This window comes from Ranitomeya variabilis, chromosome 1, assembly GCF_051348905.1.
Source record: "Ranitomeya variabilis isolate aRanVar5 chromosome 1, aRanVar5.hap1, whole genome shotgun sequence".
Lineage (NCBI taxonomy): Eukaryota > Metazoa > Chordata > Amphibia > Anura > Dendrobatidae > Ranitomeya > Ranitomeya variabilis.
The window spans coordinates 334,324,219-334,331,997 of NC_135232.1; positions in this window are offsets into that span (position 1 = coordinate 334,324,219).

The window sequence follows — 7,779 nt, forward strand, 5'->3', positions numbered from 1 at the left end:
ATAAACAAAGAATGATGTCCACTCCGTTACAGGCTGGGGGTCCTTTATTGCAGCTATATCAGGACAAAGTTCTCTCTGCAGCAGCCTCAGTTCACACACGCTGTTCAGGCTCCACCCCTGCCATCTGCATCGTCCAATTCATTCACACAGTATATCCCAGGGGAGAAGCAGAACATTCCATCCTGCCAGACAAGGGGGTGCAGTCTCTTAAAGTAACAGCGTGTTCCTTACTGTGATGGTGTGATATGCTATGTGGGTATCATTTTTGTGTATATTTCTATTTTATTTATTTTCATGGTGTTGAGTTGTTATTTGCCATCTGATATTCTCCCCACAGTTCTGTATTGTTATCTCTCCACAGGGTCAGTAAATAATGTTGTTTGCTAATATGCTAATGACATGTTGACCTAGCTTGTTGAAACAATGAGCCCCTGGGACTACCCACCCCCTTAACCTGTGAATGGGGAGGTGAGACAGAGATGAGTCTTGTTTGGAACTATGAAGTGAACACAGCACGTGAGAGAAAGAAGGGAATATGGACTGTTATCCTCTGTGCTGGATTGTTGGATTTTTATCCTGTAACTAAACTGCATTTGTGTTCTGGAATATTTTATCCTTTGTGTGGTGGACTTTTCGTGTTTTGCCTAAATAAAGGTCTTGGAATTGTTCACTATTCTCTTGCTCTGTTGATTGTGTGATACCGGAGAAGGAACCCGTGACACTTACTGTCCATAACAGCACCACCCTCCTACAACTGCAGCAATTGAGAGCAAAGGTCTTGAGTTCTGTGGCAACGTCTATAGTTCCTGTCCTATATGAGTATGTAATCCCCCATAAGCTGCAGAGACATCAGACACACCAATTATTTCCCTGCATCAGGGGAACTAATAGGAACTATGGATATAGGTCGAGATAGAAAAGAAGTGTGCTCATCTGGAGCGCCCCGTTAGGGCAGTGGGGTACTCGGTACCGGGTCCTGCGCTTCACAGGGGGATGTCACGGTGGCAGACCCGGTCCGTGGCCCTGGGACGTCCGTATAAAAGGGAAAAGTCTTTAAAGGGGAAAAGTCTATGTTCGTGACGCCACCTGTGGTATTCAGTCAGGGTGACCGACGCTGCTTTAAGGGGTCCGCTGGGGTGATGTTATGGCAGCTAGATGGTATAACTTCCCACAGGTGAAGTGTATCCCCAGGGCTTCCCGGTGTATAGATGGTGAATGGTGAGTAGCGCGGTGAAGAACGAGGACACAAGGTTGCATTCTCTTTACCTTTACTGAAGGCTTCAGCATCCGCAGTCCAGAGCACCAGACCACAGGGCAGGCAGGGTCCGGCCGGTTTGGAGGCAAGTCCAGAGTCCCCTTGTCCAGGTGGAGAATAAAAGCCTTCCTTTGCGCTGTAGTGGTGTAGTCCCTTACTGCCTATGGCTTCACATAAGATCCTCACAGATGTTATCTCTCTCTGTCCCCCCGGATAGGATAAGACAAAACCCGTATGACTGGTGATTTGAGCCTGTTTATAGGATCTCTTAGATGACCCAGCTCTATGGGTGTCACCGTGCCTCCTGGGTGTAGGTGCGGACAGGTAACGTGCAATTAGCTGTCCTGCCGGTCTTTGCTATAAGGCGTAGAGGTCCTCACAACCTCGGTGTTCCGGCTAGGAAGGAGGCAGCCAGCTCGGGGCTGGTCCCCATCTGGTATCCTCTCCTGTGCTTCCTCTCCTGCTTGCTCGCTGCAAACAATTCGGCCCTCAATGTCTCTTTCTGGGAGCTGCAGCTCTGTGGGCATGCACAGCTCCGTGAACCTTCTATCCTCCTCAGACGGCTGTCTGGAACTAGCTGAGCTGAGCTCAACCAGCAACCAACTTCTGTCTGGAACTGACTAACTTTCCCTACAGACCACCAGTTACATATATGTGGGGAGTGACCTAATAAATAGGAGCAAAAGCTCCCCCTGGTGGCCTGGAGTGTGAAGTGTTGCATGTATGTGGTACCTGGATGCAGTTATCCTTCTTTGCCTCCAAACGTAGCATCACTCTCCCCGAGAGGAAAGTAATACCACTGTGATGACCAGGACCCTGGGGCGCCACACATCTATGGAGAGAAAACGTAATAAAGTCTTGTGCTGCTTTTGTGATGCCCCAGGGTCCTGGTCATCACAGTGGCATTGCTTTCCTCACGGGGAGAGTGATGTCATGCTTGGAAGTGATGAAGGAACTCTTCTATCAGGTAAACACAATGCACACAACATGTTCACACTCCAGGCCAGAAGGGGGAGCTCTGAACCCAGATTAAGGGGAACTTCCCTATATTCTGGTCTGGAGGGAAAGGGAATTCAGCAGTCTGTCAGAGGACAGAGGAGAGAACAGTGAGACATTGAGTGTCGGAAGGACTGAAGGGGCCGTGTAGCCAGAATTGCTACAGCTCCTGGAGAAAGAGAGAGAGAGAATACGATAGGAAGAATATTGTTTAGTGAGCGTGCAGGAGCGAAGCACAGGAGAGTGACATTAAGGGAGGACAGCTGCGAGTGAGCTATCTCCCTACAGAGCGCAGACACCCGTAGCCGCAAGACCGAGGTTGTGAGGGACTCTAAGACTTACAGCAGAAACCGTCAGGACAGCTGGGTTACACATCACCTGTCTGCCCTAATACCCAGGAGACACAGTGACACATAGAGCTTGGGTCATGATAGAGACCCTGCAAAAAGGCTCGAGCCACCTGTCATACGGGTTTGTGTCCCACCTTTATGGAGGACAGAGAGAACTGTGAGGACCTTGCCGAAGCCATAGGCAGTAAAGGACTACAATGCCACTGCGCTATGAGGAAGGCTTTTAACTCCACCTGGTAAAGGGGACTCTGGATTCGCTTCCAAGCCGGCTGGACCCTGCCTGTACCTGTGATCTGATGCTCTGGACTGTGGCTGCCTGAAGTCTTCAGTAAACCAGGTAAAGAGACTGCAAACCTGTGTCCTCCGTTCTTTACTGAACCACTCACCATTTTCATCCGTACACCGGGAGCTCTGGGGACATACTTCACCTGTGGGAAGTTATACCATCTCAGCTGCCTTAACATCACCCCAGTGGACCCCTGTAAGCAGCGTCGGTCCCCACTGACTGAATACCACAGGTGGCGTCACGAACACAATCTTTATTCAAAACTCCTTTAAGGACGTTCCCTTTAACATGGGCGTCCAGGGCCACGGACCAGGTTGCCACCACCATGACATCCCCCTGTGAATACCGGACCCGGTACCGGGTACCCCACGGCCCTGGCGGGCGTTACATTTTGCCATCACGAACAGGATTGACTGACCCATTGAAGTGGGTCATGTGTGCGCCTAAGAGACTGCGTTGTGCTGAGAGACTGTTAATTGTGAATTGCCCCAAAACTGCCGCCATTATAGCGCCACGAGGAGCGCTGGAAAAGAAAAGTGCGCCATCGTGGGCGGGGACTAACTGTGTGGCGCGAAAACAATGGCCGCCCATTCCAGATACTTTTGGACCCTGAGGACATGCCCGTCAGCCAGTGAGATCCGCCTCCTGATCCTGAATGGCAGAAGAAAGAGGAAGAAGAAGCTTCGCCCCCGTATGAGAGAGTGGGAACCAGACGAGGAAGCAGGAAGGAACATGGAGGACGAGATGGCGAGCAGCCCGGACTCGGAGTATGGGGTGGAAACCGAGGACTCCCCCAGCTACCAGGATGGAAGCCGCGGTGAGCCGTCACCAAAGGTCCTGGAGTTCTTGAAAGCAGATGTGGATGAGCTGAGCGACCAACTCCTGCAGACGCAGCTGAGCCCCGTGACCAAGTGAAAAGCGGCGCTGGGAGTGAAACTGCAGGAGCAGTGTCCTATCCGGCGGCCCCTCATGTCAGCGGGGGAGACCGACACCGGAGACACTGCAGCGGCAGGTGAGGAGACCGACCCTGCCCCGGTAGCCAAGGAACTCTTAGTGGGCCCGCTAGTCGCACCGCCACGCTATGGATCCAGTCAGATTCAGATTATGGGGGAATGGGACAAGGCCACGGGTATGGAAAGCCACATGGGAGCCCCGATCCAGCCCACCAATATATCAGACGAGATATATGCCGAGAAGATTGTATACCGCTGGGTGAACCCTGGGACAGATCTGATTGGGTTCCCCAGAGTAGAAAGAAAAGAAGGAGAAGTGTTAGAAGTCCTCAGCTGGGAGGAATATCAGCAGCAGCTTGCCTATAAGTGGGGAGAGAAGGATAAAGAATACCAGGCCATGTACAAAGCGTTTGATGAGAAAGATCTGTACACTAAGGGTACCGTTACACAAAACGATTTACCAACGATCACGACCAGCGATACGACCTGGCCGTGATCGTTGGTAAGTCGTTGTGTGGTCGCTGGGGAGCTGTCACACAGACAGCTCTCCAGCGACCAACGATGCCGAAGTCCCCGGGTAACCAGGGTAAACATCGGGTTACTAAGCGCAGGGCCACGCTTAGTAACCCGATGTTTACCCTGGTTACCATCGTAAATGTAAAAAAAACCAAACAGTACATACTCACATTCCGGTGTCCGTCAGGTCCCTCGCCGTCTGCTTCCCGCACTGACTGACTGCCGGCCGTAAAGTAAAAGCAGAGCACAGCGGTGACGTCACTGCTGTGCTTTGCTTTCACTTTACGGCCGTCAGTCAGTCAGTGCGGGAAGCTGAAGGCGAGGGACCTGATGGACACCGGAATGTGAGTATGTATTGTTTTGTTTTTTTTTACATTTACTATGGTAACCAGGGTAAACATCGGGTTACTAAGCGCGGTCCTGCGCTTAGTAACCCGATGTTTACCCTGGTTACAAGCGAACGCATCGCTGGATCGGTGTCACACACACCGATCCAGCGATGACAGCGGGAGATCCAGCGACGAAAGAAAGTTCCAAACGATCTGCTACGACGTACGATTCTCAGCGGGGTCCCTGATCGCTGCTGCGTGTCAGACACAGCGATATCGCATGGATATCGCTGGAACGTCACGGATCGTGCCGTCGTAGCGACCAAAGTGCCACTGTGAGACGGTACCCTTAAGCTCAGGCCCGCAGAGGTAAACAAATAAATTAGGCCCCACTGAGACAGAGCACTGTAGTGGCCTTCAGACTGAAAAGAGGCTGGGGGTTCATCAAGGAGCCAGATCTGTATCCAGAGGTGTTTGTTAACAGGAGAGATGTGGAATCTCACCTCAGGAAAGGACACCCGGACAGAGTCTTGTATCTAGCGGACACGGTAACTTACACCCGGCATTTTGGTGACAAGGGATGGTAATGCCTTGAACATGAGGAAACGCAAAGACTCTGCTCCTAATTTAAAGGGTACCAGGCCTAAAACACCAGCGGCGCCATTTAGTGCCAAAGTGGTCACAACTACTGCTCTAACTGTGACACCAACCCCTAAAGCCATCACCAAAACAACAGTTTGCACCATGACAACTACTGAGACTGCAGTGGCTACAGCACCAGTTACTGTGCGTACCCAGGGCACGCAAACCCCTATTGCAGGACATGACCTGACAGTACATGAGTACAAAACCCATAATCTTTACGTGTCACCAGGAGTGACTTTGGCCCATGAACTTCCCAGGCCAGGAAGCAGCCAACACCTAGTGTTACCAAGGAAACAGCCAAAGTAAATTAGAAGAACCTGACTGTGAATAGATAAAAGTTGAGAGTTAACCTGCTGCAAAAGCTAAATGACTGTTAAAGTTTGAAAGTTTGCTAAACCTGACCAGGTTTTAGTTTAAAGGGATCATTTGTTTAAAGACAGTGACATCATGGACAATGTATGATCCAAAAACTTTCTATTCTATATAGTTGGCACCTCTTTAGGTGCTTCCTACTGGTTTTACAAAGAAGCTTTAAAGGAACTGTTTCAAATGTTGCCTTAAATGTTGATTTGTTTACAGAGACCTGAAGAAAAACCCATTTTGCGTGGCAGAACACCAGGTCTGGATATACGCCTTGTAGCCCGCCCAATCATACGTTGGGGGTTGATGACGGGTCCCTCGCATCATTGTTGCTGTTATAAACTTATTAATTGCACAATTAAATGCACTACCTCTGTACAGAAAATGTTGAAAATTGTTGTACTTTGAGAGAGTGAAAATGCTTAGTAGAGAGCTGATATAGTATATATTTGATAGCTAGAATATACAGATAGTGTTTGGTAATATTAAAGTGAGAGATAGTGAATAAGAATAGAGCTGAAACTTTGCACTTTTAGGAAAGTAATTAATATTGTTGGAAGAAGAGAGTTAGTATAATTATATTCAGATAGTATTGTGATACAGTAGAGTTAGTGAATTAGTGCAAAAGCTGCACTTTAAGTAGAAGTCGCCATTTCATATTAAAAGTTCTATTTTTGTAGTTTATTTATATATATTTATGTATATAAGTTCCGGCAATGTTCAAGCATCAATTCCTCCCATAAAGGGAAGCCAAAGTTTATATTAATTAACTTGTTTCATCTGTTTACAGCATTTAACCCCTTCCTGACGTCGAACGGGATAGTACGTCCGACGTCAGGTCCCCTGCTTTGATGCAGGGCTCCGCGGTGAGCCTGCATCAAAGCCGGGACATGTCAGCTGTTTTGAACAGCTGACATGTGCCCGCAATAGCGGCGGGTGAAATCGCGATTCACCCGCCGCTATTAACTAGTTAAATGCCGCTGTCAAACGCAGACAGCGGCATTTAACTACCGCATCCGGCCGGGCGGCCGGAAATGACGTCATCGCCGACCCCCGTCACATGATCGGGGGTCGGCGATGCTTCAGTATTGTAACCATAGAGGTCCTTGAGACCTCTATGGTTACTGATCGCCGGTAGCTGTGAGCGCCACCCTGTGGTCGGCGCTCACAGCACACCTGATTTTCTGCTGCATAGCAGCGATCTGATGATCGCTGTTATGTAGCAGAGGCGATCGAGTTGTGCCTGCTTCTAGCCTCCCATGGAGGCTATTGAAGCATGGCAAAAGTAAAAAAAAAAGTTTAAAAAAATGTGAAAAAAATTAAAAAAACATCAAAATAAATCAATAAAAAAAAAATCAAACCTACACATATTTGGTATCGCCGCGTTCAGAATCGCCCGATCTATCAATAAAAAAAGCATTAACCTGATCTCTAAACGGCGTAATGAGAAAAAAATCCGAAACGCCAGAATTACGTTTTTTTGGTCGCCGTGACATTGCATTAAAATGCAATAACGGGCGATCAAAAGAACGTATCTGCACCAAAATGGTATCATTAAAAACGCCAGCTCGGCACGCAAAAAATAAGCCCTCAACCGACCCCAGATCATGAAAAATGGAGACGCTACGAGTATCGGAAAATGGCGCAACTTTTTTTTTTTTTTTTTTTTTTTTTAGCAAAGTTTGGAATTCTTTTTCACCACCTAGGTAAAAAATAACCTAGTCATGTTAGGTGTCTATGAACTCGTAATGACCTGGAGAATCATAATGGCAGGTCAGTTTTAGCATTTAGTGAACCTAGCAAAAAAGCCAAGCAAATAAGTGTGGGATTGCCCTTTTTTTGCAATTTCACCGCACTTGGAATTTTTTTCCCGTTTTCTAGTACACGACATGGTGAAACCAATGATGTCGTTCAAAAGTACAACTCGTCCCGCAAAAAATAAGCCCTCACATGGCCAAATTGACGGAAAAATATAAAAGTTATGGCTCTGGGAAGGAGGGGAGTGAAAGACGAATACGGAAAAACGGAAAATCCCACGGTCATGAAGGGGTTAAAAATCTGTTTGTCTTTTTATTAATTTGTTATTGTT